The sequence below is a fragment of the Nicotiana sylvestris genome, chromosome 3 (assembly GCF_000393655.2).
Source record: "Nicotiana sylvestris chromosome 3, ASM39365v2, whole genome shotgun sequence".
In the NCBI taxonomy this organism is placed as follows: Eukaryota; Viridiplantae; Streptophyta; class Magnoliopsida; order Solanales; family Solanaceae; genus Nicotiana; species Nicotiana sylvestris.
Window position 1 is genome coordinate 114,006,760 of NC_091059.1, and position 17,380 is coordinate 114,024,139.

The window sequence follows — 17,380 nt, forward strand, 5'->3', positions numbered from 1 at the left end:
AGAGTAAAATGAATGAACTTCTCCAAAAATAGCTGCAAAAATTGATCCCAAGTGATTGGAGGTGAACATGCTAGTCTGCCCTGCTCATAATCCTGCCACCACCTCTTGGCAGAACCGGTCATCTGAAATACTACAAAGTCGACTCTATTGAGCTCCACAATACCCATGTTGCACAACACCTCATGGCAACAGTCAATGAAATCATGTGGGTCCTCAGAAGGTGTGCCACCAAAGTGAATAGGAAATAACTTTGTGAACTTGTCTAATCTCATCAATACCTCATAAGACATAGCGGGCCTCTCCTCGATCTATCGCTGAGCCACTCCAACTTGCAGAACTGCCAGAGTTTGATATTTTTGAGCCATCTGCTCTGGTGTGTGAGTAATGGGAGTCTGTGCTTCTCCCCCAGCCTGAGAGATAGCTGGTGCCACCAGAAATGCACTAGTCTGGGCCATGTTCTCTATAAGGCTCACCAAGCAGACTAGAGCATCCTGAAGTACCAGGGTAGTAATAAACCCCTCCAAGACTTGAGCTAGTCCAAATGGCATGGTCTGAACAGGAACCTCCTCCTCCTGCTAGATCTGGGGCTCCAGAAGAGGTGCTACTGCACATGCTCTAGGTTGAGCTTTGCCTCTACCTCTGCCACTGGATCGACCTCGGCCCCAGCCTCTACCCCTAGTAGTGGTAGCAATATGGGACTATGGCTTCTGACCCATCGTGGATACTGTGCATGTCCTCACCATCTGCGAGAGAACAAGAATGGAATGATTCAAACCTAGAATAAAATGGCACGATAGAGAAAAAAAGAAGCAAAATTTTCCTAAAGCTCTATAGCCTCTAGAAGATAAGTACAGACGTCTCCGTATCGATCCTCCAGACTCTACTAAGCTTGCTCATGACTCGTGAGACCTATACAATCTAGTGCTCTGAGACCAACTTTTCACGATGAGGAATTTCCAACCTTGGGACCATGATGACGCCTAACATCTATTTGCTACGCAAGCCGACGTTATTAAATTAATTAACTAGTCTTTAATAATTATTACAAAGTAGATATTACTGATTAATAAACTTAGAAATTAACACAGTGTTAACAGAAATGACGTGATGCTAGCTACTCCCGGAAATTTGGAGTCACAAGCACATGAGCAGTTAGAATACTACATATACGATCTGAAACAAGGTACAACTGTTTGAAACTAAATAAACAGTAAAGTGGCTAAAGAAGGGGACATCAGGGCTACGGATGTCGTGCAGCTATACCTCAAGTCCCCAATATAGCTGAATCCGAGCAGAAACACCACTAGACGCCGCTGGGACCAACACCAGTATCTGTACAAGAAGTGCAAAAGTGTAGAATGAGTACAACTGACCTAGTGTACTCCATAAGTATCGATCCTAACACCGACGACATGGTGACGAGGCTATGACAAGAAACCTGTGTAAATCTTGTACAGGTATATACATAAAGTAACAAAATAACAAGTAGGACAATTAAAATATTCACTGGGAGGGGACATGTAGAAAGGGGAGCACGATAAGAATGACAAGTACAAAATCACCGAATAACATTTTTTCAAAAAACAATAATAATGCAACTAATTAAATCATCAAACTGGAAAATCAAGTAAAGCAATGAAATCAATAATGGCACGGTATCACCCTTCGTGCTTTTACTCTCGTCCTCATCATGTAATATCATAAATAAAATGGCACGGCATCACCCTTCGTGCTTTTACTCTCAACCTCATTTAATGTGATAAAGGATAATAAGCAATCAAATGCACGACATCACCCTTCGTGCTTTAATCCTCACAATCTCTCAAATAAATGATATTGTATGCAAATAACGCACGACAACACCCTTCGTGCTCACTCTTCCTCACCAAGCAACAACATAAATCCAAATAGCAAAATAAGGTAGGAAGTTATTTCACTTCAATCTTAGTGTAATGATAATTCATCTCAACTTTCAGAATTCTAAAACTCCAAAATAATCCATAGATATGAAGGCGAACAGTTAAAGAAGTGATAATCTAACTATGATACGGAAAACATAGTCATGGAAATGTTACACCCCATGTTTTCATACGTAAAAGTATGCCATAAGCAAATTGATGAAAGCTGGGAAATGAGATATTACATCCTGCATTTTCATACGTTAAAGTTTCGTCGTAAGTTAATCAACATAAGTTCGGGAATGGGATTATTTTGAGATTATAAGCATTATGCTATTTCAAACAAGTGATGAGTAAATTCGTGAAGTTGAGAGGGTAAGCAAATCGAAGGAAATGAATTTCATTGAAGTTTAACATATTGGGATAAAATACAGCCCGAGCTAAAATAACCGGTATTTATGGACTAGTACCATACAAGGTACCACATGACCATGATAGTAAGGTGTATAAGGTGTGTTAAAAGTGAGTAATATTTTAAGTAATTTGAGATAATTCTTAATTATATGGGTAATTGGTTAATGTGAGATTAATTAGTTAAATAATGAATTAGTGAATAATTAATACTTTTGATAAGGATTAATAAACCCTCCCAAACGTGGCAGCCCAAGAATATTGATTTAAGTGACTCTTTAGTCACATTGCTAGATGACATTCTAAGGGATTTGGGTGGCTAATGTAAGCATTATTAAGTGGGGCCAACACACTATAGAAAAAGGGACATTTCTAAAGAAATTCATTCATGTTTATGAAGTCATACGGATCAGCTATGAAATACTTCAACAAAAAATCATAGTTTTCACTAGTAACGTGAATCACTTCACCAAGAATTCATATGAGACTTCGTAGCGTAGTAGCAACAGGATTTTGTGATTCTAAGGGAGCACAGTATAATCTTTCTCAAGAATATCATATGGATTTTTCCCTACTTCGATCCGCCGCTACGTATTGTCACAATCAATGGGTGTTAAAGGGATTGTCAAGAGATATGATTCAGGTATGTTAAGGCTATCCCTTTTTTATTTTTGGCATGATCTATACCACACAAGCGAAACGAGCAAATCCACAACTTTCATAAATTACTTTATTTGTAGAAATGCTAGAGATGTGTATATTCTTATTCTCCCATGTGTCATATTATTCTATCACCTGTTCATGGGTCTCAAAAATACATAAGTTGGTAAAGTTTATTTCATGATATAAATCAGAGGCATAATGGTGTTATAATGTACCAAGAGATTTTATTAACGTATTTTATATGCATTTCATGCATTTATACATGCACATTGACCCATGATCGGATGGCGTTATATATATATATATATATATATATATATGTATATGGGATATGGGAAAGGTTATGGCATTATATACGTACCACCACCTGATCAGCTGGTATACATTGATGATTTTGCCCACAGTGGCCGAGATAATGTGATAGGATGACCTCAGAGGCTTGATGATTCTATGAACACATGTACCTATGCTTGACATGGCATTCATACACATATGCATGACACTATAATTATTTCATGAATTACAGAGTTATCCAGACTTACAGGTTGAGTCATTTACTCTATATTTCTTCCATGTCTGTTACATACTTATTTATGTGCCTTTCATACTTGGTACATTATTCGTACTGACGTCTCTTTTGCTTGGGGACGCTGCATTTCATGTCTGCAGGTCCCGATAAATAGGTTGAGAGCCCTCCAAGTAGGCTATCAGCTCAGCAAAAGATTTGGTGCGCTCTATTTGCTTCGGAGTTGCTTGTTTGGGCAGTATGACTTAGACGTGTATTGTTTGGTATGGAGGGACTCTATCCCGACCTTTATGAAAATTATGTATTCTTAGAGGCTTGTAAACAGAGTCATGTACGTAAAAGATTGTATGGCCTTGTCAGTCTATGTTTAGTATACTAGTGGTTATTTTGGTCATATAGGCCCGTATGTCTTACGTATAAGTTGGTATCACATGATGTATTCTACTTATCTCACAGTAGCCTTCTGGCTCAATTATCTATGCCAGTATGACATGAAAAGATACATTATGTTGGTACTCATTTGAGTAAGGTACCGGGTGCCCATCGCGGCCCATCGGTTTGGGTTGTGACAAAAGTGGTATCAAAGCAGTTCTTTCTTAGGGAATCTACAAGCCGTGTCTAGTAGAGTCTTGTTTATAGGTGTGTCGTGCACCACACTTATAAGCAGGAGGCTACAGGGCATTTAGGACTATCACTCTTTCTTCTTACTCTAGATCGTGTGGTAGAGCTCAGTTGTAAGAACTTAATTTTCTAAACTCTATCTTAGACATAATACGATGATGCTTACGTCCAGAAAGACAGTTGGTAAGACATATCTCTATGGAACAGTTGAGTCAGAGGAACTCGATTTTATGTGATGCTTATGATGAGTAAATATACGATCTTCACCAGATCATGTGTGCACTAAGACGTGTAATCTTCTTGATAAGGATCCTTAAGGCATGAGTATCTATCCACCCTTATAAAAGAAAGCAACGAGAAAATCAGAAGGTAGATACATGTTTCAACAAGTGAAAGAAGCAAGGTGAAGAAGGGTACGAGGCGCCCAGTTAATGAAGATTAACAGTATTCACAATTCAAGCAAAGGAATATAAGACTTTTGAGTTACCTTCAACAATAACAGAGGTACGTACAATTGGCCACACCTATCTCATTTATGCCCCATGGGGGCTAACATAAGTAGTATAAGAGAAAGATGGAAATCAGGATCCGGCTGGGATTAGAGTGACCCAAAATGATGGATGGATTGTTTGCGTCAGTTGACATTTCTGAAGAATATTGCAAATGTGCTAATACATCTCCTTGTGAGACTCTAAAATAGTATAGCTAGATATGAGCATTACAAAGATAGGCACTGAAATCCTGGAAAAGGATAAATATTACCTTAGTATTGTTACACCTCCTTTTTTACTACACCCCGAAGAAGGGAGTATAAGGGAGTTTTACCAATTAAAGTGACAATCGAAACGGGATTGTTTAAATTAAGAAATTTAGATTCGCCACTTGGGAGATTTATGGTGTCCCAAATCACCAGTTAAATCCCGAATCGAGGAGAAGATTGACTCTATTTTACAGTCCGCGAACCAAAAATCTGGGTAAGGAATTCTGTTAACCCGGGAGAAGGTGTTAGGCATTTTCGAGTTCTGTGATTCTAGCATGGTCGCTCAACTGCTATAATTGGCATAATTATATGATTTTAAGACGTTTTGAACCTATGTGCATTTTAACCTTAAAACCGCTTTTATTCATTTTAACAAAAATTTAACGTCATCTAAAACATGTCTTTGGACTACGCCACATGAAATGCACCCGCAATCCGAAACACATTTAATTCAACGTTGTTGAGATTTGGATTTGGGTCACATGAAATGTACACCCGAGTTTAGGAAGGTAATGTTATTAAAATAACGCGCCTAAAATAATTACGCATTTTTAACTTTGCGAGGGCCATGAAAATTTGCTAAATGGCGCACCTCGAATTCTAAGGATTAAACAAGATTAATTAAATGAGGGCCACGCATTTTGAGATTTTGTTGGGCGTGGCACACCTCAATTTATTTTTAAAAGGGAATTCAAACTAAATTTCGGAGGGCCATAAACTATTTTTGTTATTTAACATGGCTCACCTCCACTAATTAAATAAGGAAGATTGAAGGATTCTAATTATTTTTTAACCAAAAGGTTCTACCCGGCTAATTTACTAAAGCACATCGTATTAATGAATCAAATGCTAAAAGGGAAACTACTTCAAACATGCAACTGAACAAACCCCTTTAAAAAGTGCCTTTCAGCTTTGGGCTCAAGGTAAGCCCAATTCATAACTTGGATTTGTGGGATTGAGTTGCCTGACTCAAACTTTGGATTTAAAAATATTCAGCATACATTAAAAGGAATCTAGATCTCCTACAACTCTTTTTATATCATGTACTTCGGATCCAATCCGCTCTCACGATGATCCAATAATCAACGGATGAGTTGTTGGGCCCTAAAGACCAGACCAGCCAAACAAATTGTCTTTGCAAATGATTTCAAGTTTCAAAGCTCGATGGGCCCAAAACCTGGAAGGACAAGGCTAAGGACCCGGACTCGACATTGAGTCCTTACTACAACAGACGGCCCTTTTGCATTTAATCATAATCAACAGCCCTTTCTAATACTAACATTAATCAATCCGAAATAACAATTAAATTCATGCCTCAACTTCACTATTCTAATTTGGTAACTAATGAACGTTTTGTGTAATCTAAAATTACCAACACATTGTGGAATACAGAATCAACTACTCTTCTAATAATAATAAAAAACTGAAGAATTAAAACAAATGGGAATCATCAGGCGTTAAATATCATTCCATTTACATTTTGGCATGAGTCTCACTACTCATAGCATAGCTTTATTCTAAGCATGCTAAAATAAGAGAGTGAATCAATGAGTCAAATGGGAAAGTGAACAAAAGAGACATATAATGAAACAGAAATCTTCATTTTCTTCCTCTAAACATCACATGAGTCATCCTTTACATTTTTGAGATCAAAGGCAGGTACCTGATTATGGCAAAATAGAATCAGAAATCGAATTAGAGATCCAGAAGAAACAGCAACAGTAGTAAACAGCAGGAGCATGAATCAGCTCGAACCAACAATAAAATAGTGTTTTCCAAGCAATAAACCCAAACCAGCTTTTATAATATCTAAAATTCAACTCATTTTTAGCCTAGAATCAGTTTTCAAAACCAGATTAAACTATCCTCAAATCCATGTGAATCAGAGATGCTTCAAAAATTTGAAACCTCAGGAATTATAGAAAGCAATTCAATGGAACAATAGTTTTCTATCCAAAATCTTAGTCGTTTTTGATTTTCAGACTTTTATGCCTTATTTTCTCTTCAAAAGTCCCCCTTAAATGCCAAGTAGATATGCCTTTATAGGCAAGGCATTAGGGCAGCCCTTAGGAACTAGTTTTGCATTTTGCCCCTTTTTTAAATTTTCATATTAGCTCAAATACCCCTAAGTAGTTTTCAGAATTTCAAAACAATCCCCAATCCCACTTCCCAGAAGCTTCCCAAGCAGTTACAAAAAAGATTCCTTACCTACACTTCCCAAATTAACCCCTGAAATTACCCCTGAACCCAAACGGGTCATGGGTCAATTTTGACCCAACTGTTTCAATTCTAATTCTGGGCTAACCCCTTTCCTTTGGACCCAAGTCCATTTCAATAATTCAAATAGAGAAGTCTAGAGGACAGACAAACAGACTAGTATTGAAATCAGATGAACTTTTGTACTAATGCTCCCACTACGACCCAAAATTTAGAAATAAGGAAATTAAGCTACAACTAAACTAATGAATCCAACCAACCTAAAAGGGAAAACAACAATTAACTTCAAAACTGAACTAAGAAAAAACATGGAAAGATGATTTTTGAGAATACGGAATGAAAGAAAAAAAATAAAAGAAGATAACAATACAAACAATGGAAAAGAAAAAGCTGAGAATACCTACAAAATTGAACGAACAACCGACTTGGACCAATCTTTGAGGACTCTTCAAATTTTGGCCAAAATAGACCCTAATTGAGTGTTCTCGACTGAAAACATGCGATTAAGGTCAAATTCGACCTTAAATTCCCAACCGTTTTGTCGGTTTGATTTTCTGGGGTTTTAGGGTTCACTCTCGATCTAATATTCGAGGAGTTCTGGGGGAATTTGAAGACAGCGGAGTGGGGATTTGAGATAGGGGAGTGAGGTGGTTCTGGGGTGTAATTTTGGGGCCGATTGTTGGCCGACCGCCGCCATAGGCGATTTCCGGTGGGTGGCTGGCGGTGGCGATTTAGAGAGACAAAGGGGTCTCTGGGAGTGCAAGGTGAGAGATAAAATGGGGGGTAGGCGTTTGGACATATAAATATTAAAAAGACCTTACTTTCAGACCGTCCAATTAAATAAAATCAACGGTCCAGATCGAGGGGCCTTCAAACGGGGTCGTTTGGTCGATGGGGGGAGTGGACCGGGTATGGAGTAGGTTTTGGGCTGGGGCTGGGCGGGTATTTGGGAATTTTAATTGGGCTGGGGGAAAATGAATTGATTTTGGCCCAAAACAGATTTTTCCTCTTCTATTTCCTTTTCAATTCTTTTGTTTTCTTTAATTTCTTTGTAAATTAAAATTAAAAAAAATAAACCTAAATTAATTCCTAATCCAAATTATCTAATCAAATTAATTATTACAAACAATACTTACTACTATTAATTAAAACCAAATTAAAGGAAAACTACCAAAATTCAAGAATTAAAAAGCAAAAATAAACTATTTTTTGTGATTTTTCCAATTCTTATAAAACAACTAATTTACTACTTAATTCGAAAATGCAAAGTTAAATCCTAAATGAAAATGAAACATATTTTATATTTTTCATTAATTAAATAAAATAACATGCACAGACAAATGCAAAAAATACCACAAAAATGCACAAAATTGCAAACAATGGGAAAAATTGTTTTGTTTTGAATTTGTGGGAGTAATTCGTATAGGGCAAAAAATACGTGCTCACAAGTATGACTCTCATCCCTAGTAGAGTGAGGACGTTTAGAAACCCGAAGAGACGATCAATGAAGCAAGGAGAGCTAAAAGCGAAAGAATGTCGTGTTGAAGTTTTCACAAGAAAGGGATAGGCAGTATTAGCAGAGTAATGCGAAGAGAGATACGGAAGAATTATGAGTGAGATGTGATACATGGATGGCAACGGTAGAGTGTTACAGAGTCTATAGTCATATGAAGAAAGGGATGAAAGGTGATGGGCCTTAAGACAACAAAAGAGTATAGGCCATACAGTCACATCCTTATTTCGAGAAATAAGTTCATAACTCTAACGTGATTAACAGAAGGAAAAGTTAGACCCTAGAGTAAAAGAAATCAGTATGGACTGGTGAACAAGATAAACTAAAAATGAATTAGGGACTAAGTGATTTGATAATAGCCAGCAGCATGAGAATTTCAGGTTGCATTCCAACGATAATAGAATAGACAACAGAAGAAGATACATGATGTATTCGAAGAAGGGTTATTTAGGAAGACGCTTCCCTAAAGCAAGGTATGCAAGAAAAGTTAAGCTTAAGGGACTGTATGTGCTAGCTATACTAAGTGTCACCCTCACGAGTAAGGAAAGTTATTATACTTGGTACAGAAGGATTACCGCAAGGCATGTAAGGGTCATCGATGATGTGAGAAGACGCCAAAGCTGAATTGGTAAACATCTATAGGTAGATTGTTATAGCGCTAAATCTTAGTACTCCCCTAAGAGGGGGATATGGAGTAATATGGCATTAAGTCATAATTAAGTGATTCTAGCAATTTTGGAATGGTAAAGGAAGAATGCGATAAAAATTAGAAAAGGACGAGATTGCACTTACTCAAATCCTACTGATATGCTACGATTCCGGAACATTATGCAAACATGACATCAAGGAAAGGAATCAAGGGTTCCTGCCTGAAATGTTATTGATGGATAAGGAGCTAACGAGAGATGTAATATAAGACAGAGGAAATAACTCAAGAAAAATCTCGTAGAATATCAATATGAGAATGGGCCAGCAAATAGTTGATAGTTAATTCAGGAAGAGCCTAGTTATGGCTAGACAAGAGGATACAAACAAATCAGCAGATCATGCAAGATAAATATAGTAAAACCCAATATAGTGGATTCAGCCTCGCAGTTATGACAATACTTGAGATATATTCAGATAGGAGTTGGGATAGTTAAAGGTACCGTATGAGTATTACGGAAATAAAGAGAGTCCCACTGGGAAGATAGCCAAAACTTCAGCCTTCGAAGCAACCATACGAGCTCATAAGTGTGGAGGTAAGTAACTAAGGAATGTGTAAGTACTAATATCAAAGATTCTATTGGGAATACGATATAATAAGCTTGCAGCTTTACAAGAGTCAGAGGGTCTTCCTTAAGTACAACAACGAAAGACTAGCTGAGGAAATAAGGAAAAAGGCTTCAACCTAAGCACAGTGACCTAAAGAGTAAATGGTCTTGTAACAACAGTCTTATTACAACATTGTATGCACCCCATAAGAAAGTGGCACCTATCGTGGCCAATATGTGTGGGCACTAAGATAAACCAAGTATTCATGCAACAAGTGGCAAAACGACTAGGAAAAATAATTGCTTGCATTTAAAGAGAGTTGAGAAGGAATGAGAGGAATTATTCGATCAATGATACAGAGATAATTATATTATGAATGCACCTAAGATTTTGTGGTATTATGCAGCATATATGATTGACAATCATACATCCGCAGAAGACTCTGGTATAAGTTAAAAGAAATAATTAAGTCCAGGTTATAGACAAAGGGTTGAATTATTAGAAGATGGTATCATGGATATTCCATAGCTTCCATGAAAGGCTAAAGTAATAACTAATGTCATGAGCTAAAGATCGGAAGATAGATTAAGCCTACATAAAGGTTGATTAGAGGGAGGAGGAAATTAAAGAGTTACACCAACTAAGTAAATCAGGAGCCTGATTATTGGACCTAGAAAATTATAGACCTCATGATTGAGAACATTACAGGATCACTCTTAAATATCAGCGGTACAAGAGAGATAGTACAGTAGCCATATGCTATAAGGGCATCAGAAGAATACTAGCCTCATAAGAAGTCAGTACGAAGCTCTCACCGGATTATGTATGCACCAGAGGTGCAAGTATGATAATAAAGCTTCAAGTTATGGATGTGAATTATACCTATGTTGAAGGAAGGTCATGAAAGAGATACAAGATGTGATGCAAGATTTTAAGGTAAGTAAGGTAAAGGTGAATAACGTACGCAATACTCAAATGTAGGAGGTTATGAATAGTCCATACTTTGGATAGAAAGCTAGAAGCGCGGGGACTCAGTATCCAGGAATGATAGCGGCATCGTCAGTGGCATATATTCCAGCCTATGGTTTTTAGGTATCAAGACGTCCACTTAAAAAAGTAAAGAAATGTTAGAGACAATGTGATGTCTCGCTTGGTGTTCTAAAATAACATAAGGAAATCTATGGGGCAAGCAAGTTGAATGAAGGTTGCGAATAGTATAAATAGAGATGTATAGGTCGCAAGCTAAAGTATAGTAAAGAGACAAGGTTTTAGGACAGGAGTAAGGATGAGGAAGGGCGAGTGAGAAGGTGACGAGAATGGATAAGGTTCCAACGTATGAGAGGAGATAAGGATTCTATCTTTTAGATCAACAATAATAAGGAAACATTGAAGGACTTGGATCTATACATCTATGACAAGAAGCGAGAGAATAAGCTGGAATTTGGTAGCAGACCTCAGTAAAGATAAATCGAAGTAAGAGCGACGGTATACTAATCTACTTAGATGCAGTAAAGTCATATGAATGGATAAGCGAGACTATGAAATAAGATATAGCAATATTCGTAAGTTCAACAAAGTGTCGAGCAAAGAACTTTAGTATACTTATAGATGCCTAGAGGGACATCATATCAAGCTATGTATATGTTCACAAAGTAAGGCCTAGAGATTGGCTAAACACTGGAGGAAAAAGGAGAGAAGAGTCGCATAGGTGCACTTACAAGGCTAGAATCGTACAGGCTGCATAAAAGAAGGTAGCAACAATTACGAGATTGGAAGGATTCCGGCCACAAGACATGGCATGAGAAAGAGGTTTAAAGGGCGGGAATGCCCTGGACTTTGGATTTATTCACAGAACAATTGCCTAAATGGTAAGGAGAGTATTAAGGTATTCACAAAGAGCTATAAGTAATGAAAATGATAAGAGCATTAGTCAACATTCGAGGACGAATGTTCCAAAGGGGGGAATGATGTTACACCTCATGTTTTACTACGCCATAAACAAACTGATGAAAGCTGGGAAATGAGATATTACATCCTACATTTTCATACGTTAAAGTTTCGTCATAAGTTAATCAACGTAAGTTCGGGAATGGAATTATTTTGAGATTATAAGCATTATGCTATTACAAGTGATGAGTAAATTCGTGAAGTTGAGAGGGTAAGCAAATCGAAGGAAATAAATTTCGTCAATGTTTAATATTGGGATAAAATATGGCCCGAGCTAAAATAACCAGTATTTATGAACTAGTATCATACAGGGCACCACATGACCATGATAGTAAGGTGTATAAGGTGTGTTAAAAGTGAGTAGTATTTTAAGTAATTTGAGATAATTCTTAATTATATGGATAATCGGTTAATGGGAGATTAATTAGTTAAATAATGAATTAGTGAATAATTAATACTTTTGATAAGGATTAATAAACCCTCCCAAATGTGGCATCCCAAGAATATTGATTTAAGTGACTCTTTAGTCACATTGCTAGATGGCATTCTATGGGATTTGGGTGGCTAAGGTAAGCATTATTAAGTGGGGCCCACACACTATAAAAAAGGGATATTTCTAAAGAAATTCATTCATGTTTAGGAAGTCATACGGATCAGCTATGAAATACTTCAACAAAAAAACCATAGTTTTCACTAGTAACGTGAATCACTTCACCAAGAATTCATACGAGACTTCGTAGCGTAGTAGCAACCGGATTTTGCGATCACTACAGGAAAAACAGCTTTAGCGACAAGAAAAACGGTCCCTAAAAATTAAAATCTGGTCCCTAAAGATTAATAGCGACTAGGTTCACCTAGTCGCGATCCGTCGTTGTAGGCTTTGCCGCTAAAGGTCAATAGCGACGGGTTTTTTACACTGGTCCCTAAAGGGTTCCAACGACCAGCTCATTTCTGGTCTCTAAAAGATTTTTGAGGACCAAATTTCCGGTCCATAATAAAACAAAAATAACACCTTAAATCAATCATTATCTGGTCCTTAATTGATTTAGAGACTACTTTTCTTGTCCCTAATGATAAACTAACTGGACATTAAACTTGTCAAAATTAATATTTTAGGGGCAATCACTCTGGTCCATAAAAATATTATTGTTGGTCCCTAAAAATTTGTATCAATAAATCTCAATATTAATCAAATTCTCTAAAAACCATTGGCACAAAAAATAATATAAAGATAAATCTTTCTATTAAAATTGAGTAAGCCATGGCAAGATATATAGCCATGATGTAAGTCACAATAACTTTTACAATATCCTATAGCAAAAATACCTAATTAATATCCCTAAATTAGAAATATAATAACATATTTTGCAATAATATCCTAGCAAAATGATAGTCATCTTCTAAGATAATAGTCTTTAAAAGTTGCATCTTGACTTGTAAGTTATACTCTCCAAAACCTAGAAAAAGGATGCAAACAATTATTGTTAAGAAAAAAATATAAAGAAACTAGAAAATCAATTAATTTATTGGAATAGAAACTAGAAAATCAATTAATCTAGAATAAATAATCTATGTAGATGCAGTGCAACAAAAGTCTAGTCAGGGACACCCAGAAACACTAGATACAATAATCTATGGAGATGCAATTCTAAGGGAGCACGGTATAATCTTTCTCAAGAATATCATATGGATTTTTCCCAACTTTGATCTGCCGTATGTATTGTCGCAATTAACGGGTGTTAAAGGGATTGTCAAGAGAATTGGTTCAGGTATATTAAGGCTATCCCTTCTTTCTTTTTGGCATGATCTATACGACACAAGCGAAACGAGCAAATTCACAACTTCCATAAATTATTCTATTCGTAGAAATGCTAGAGATGTGTATATTCTTATTCTCCCATGTGTCATATAATTCTATCATTTGTTCATGGGGCTCAAAAATACGTAAGTTGGTAAAGTTTATTTCATGATATAAATCAGAGGCATAATGGTCTTATGACATACCGAGAGATTTTATTAACGTATTTCATATGCATTCCATGCATTTATATACGCACATTGACCTATGATCGGATGACATTATATACGCGTATATATATGTATATATATATATATGTATGTGGGATATGGGAAAGGTTATGGCATTATATACGCACCACCACCTGATCAGCTAGTATACGTTGTTGATTTTGCCCACAGTGGCCGAGATAATATGATGGGATTCCCTCAGAGGCTTAATGATATTATGAACACATGTACATATGCATGGCATGACATTCATATGCATATGCATGACACTATAATTATTTCATGAATTACAGAGTTACCTAGACTTACAAGTTGAGTCATTTACTCTATACTTCTTACATGTCTGTTACATACTTATTTATGTGCCTTATATACTCGGTACCTTATTTGTACCGACATCCCTTTTGACTGGGGACGCTGCGTTTCATGCCCGCATGTCCCGATAGACAGGTCGAGAGCCCTCCAAGTAGGCTATCAGCTCAGCGAAAGATATTGGTGCGCTCCATTTGCTTCAGAGTTGCTTGTTTGGTTAGTATTACTTAGACGTGTATTGTTTGGTATGGAGGGACTCTGTCCCGACCTTTATGAAAATTATGTATTCTTAGAGGCTTGTGGACAGATGTCATGTACGTAAAAGATTGTATGGCCTTGTCGGCCTATGTTCAGTATACGAGGGGTTATTTTGGTCATATAGGCATGTATGTCTTGTGTATAAGTTGGTATCACATGATGTATTCTACTTATCTCTTGGTAGCCTTCCGACTCAGTTATCTATGATAATATGACATGAAAAGATATGTTATGTTGATACTCGGCTGAATAAGGTACCAGGTGCCTATCGCAGCCCATCGGTTTGGGTCGTGATAGGAAACAATATAATATAATAAAATAATTTCCACCTGCATGCTTTAACCCAATGACAACATGTATATACTCGTCACCTTATATATATGCCATCCCCACACATAATTCACGTAGCAAATAGACCAACAAGTCTGTCACACCCTAAAATCTCTCCTTAGGAATCGTGATGGCACCTAGTCCCTAGGACTAGGTAAGCCTAACACATAAGGAGTTATTAACAGATTTAAACCAATTAACCATTAAATATGAACCAGTAGTCCCCGTACATAACCAACAACCATCAACAAATATACAACATCCCAAAACCGATAGTACAAGTCATAAGTCTCTCTAAGAGTAACTAAGAATATCAAATACATCACTGTTCGAAATAAAAGTAAACAGTAACAAAGTAAAGCTCCAGAAGGTGGCTCCAAGGCCTGCGAGCGTAGTGGCAGCTATACCTTGAAGACTCCGTAGCAAATCTTCAACAACTAGCTAACAACCGGCATGCTCAGAGGTACCTGGATATGCACAAAATATGCAGAAACGTAGCATGAGTACACCTTAGCGGTACCCAGTAAGTATCAAAACTAACCTCGGTGGAGTAGTGATGAGGTACAGTCAAGACACCTACTAGACATAATAACATGCGCAAGTACTAATATAAACTAACAGAGGAACGAATATCAATATAAGGCTAAACAAGGAAAGAATAACAATATAACACTAGCAAATGGAAAGTAGGAGCAACACATAGCAACAAGGAGTAAACAGGTGATAACGCCACAAAGTAATCAGAACGTAGCTAAAGTACCAGTGAACCCAACTAAGGAAAATCAAAAGACAACCAAATGATCAACCGTTCTTTCATAGATCACCCTCAGGTACTACATCTCATAATCACAAGTCATGGGTCCCAAATTACGAATAATAATCACATGGCATCTCGTGCCCATATTATCAATTATAACCATATGAAAAACTCACGTGTTAATACCATTGTTACATCGGATCTGCACGGACAACTCACGTGCCAATGACAACAATACCTCATAACCGCATGGACAACTCACGTGCCCATAGTAATATTATCTCATATCCGCCCGAATAACTCACATGCCACAGTCCAATCCACGCACATAAGGCATGTATACAAGAACCCATGCACATGATCATTAAACATTAAGATTCATACTCCTGAACTGATATAGGTGACATGTTATGGTATATGCTTGTGCAAGTGTACTATCACAGTTCAATTCAACAGGTAAAATGAGAGACACTGAGTAGCACATTGGAACCAACACCACAAAACCTGTAATATGCATGACACACACAAAAAGGTCACACCATACACAAATATCATCAATAATAATGCCCCCAAGGCCATCAAAAATTATCCCCAACATAGCCCAGCTTGTCCTGTCACGCACTCAACAATAAGGTAAATGCTCGCCTTGTCTTGCCACACACACATAATAATCATCCCACATATATATATATATATATATATATCCCTCATTGTCATGTCGTATGTGCAAATATTAATAATAACAATAGCAAGGGCAACTCACGTGTACCCCGAGAATTCTCTCAACAATCTCACATATGCCGAAATATAACAACACAATATAAAAACTCGCACCACATGTGACCATATGCCACAATCACACATAGCTCACGGCTCAACAACACTAGGTAGAACAGCAACAATAATAACACGGGAGTACGACAAATAAATCAACACAAAAATTATAATAACGCAATGAAACGTAAGCATAAGCTCAACAATGAAAGACATAATAAGTAATAATGAATTCAAATAAAAATAAATCAACAATGGGAGAGGTAATAGGTAACAACGACTTCAAATAAGGATAACTCAACTATGAAAGAGATAACATGGCAAATAAAGAGGCAACAACTTCAATTAAAGCATGTAAGAGTATAATTGACAATAAGAGATAGAACATGAACTAACAACTTCAAATAAAGCATGTAAGGGTAGATTTAACAATGGAAGATATAACATGATAGGGCAACCTCAATTTAATGTACATAAGAAACCTAAGAGTCTAAACCGGTCAAATTTCCACATATAAGGCCATATATACACTCGCCACCTCGTATACACGTCTTCCACGTAATTCAAATAGTGCAATCAAACAAATCCCTACGGGGTAGTTCCCCCATACAAAATTAGGCAAGATACTTACCTCAACTAGGCCAAATCAACACTAAAAAAAATAGCTTTTCCTTTATAATTCACCTCCTCTCGGCTCAAATCTAACCAAAATCGACTTAATAACATCAAATAATGCAAGAGAAACCAATTCTAATAAGTAAAGTTATGATCTTTATACAATTCCTCAAAAGTCAACAAAAGTCAACCCGGACCAGCCCGGTCAAAACCTGGGTCCAAGGGTAGATCTTGACTACCCATAACCCCACGAGTTTGTTATAAAATCTGATTCCAATTCGACTCTTAAATTCCAAATTTTCATTTTTCAAACTTACACAAAAATCCCCAAAGTTTCTCATTGATTCTCATAAATTTCGATGTTAAATCTCATATATAATCGTGAAATATAATTGAAAATTGATTAAAATCATTTACCCAAAAGTTGGTATGAAAATCTCTCCACAAAATCATCTCCCATCGAGTCTAGGGCTCAAAGTATGTTAAAATAAGACTA

General features: G+C 36.9%; 1 pseudogene; it reads left to right on the top strand.

The window, feature by feature from the left end:
• The first annotated feature begins 541 nt into the window (after nucleotides 1–541).
• The window catches only part of LOC104241438 (histone-lysine N-methyltransferase, H3 lysine-9 specific SUVH5-like), a 29,648-nt pseudogene continuing 12,809 nt past the window's right edge, over nucleotides 542–17,380 (top strand).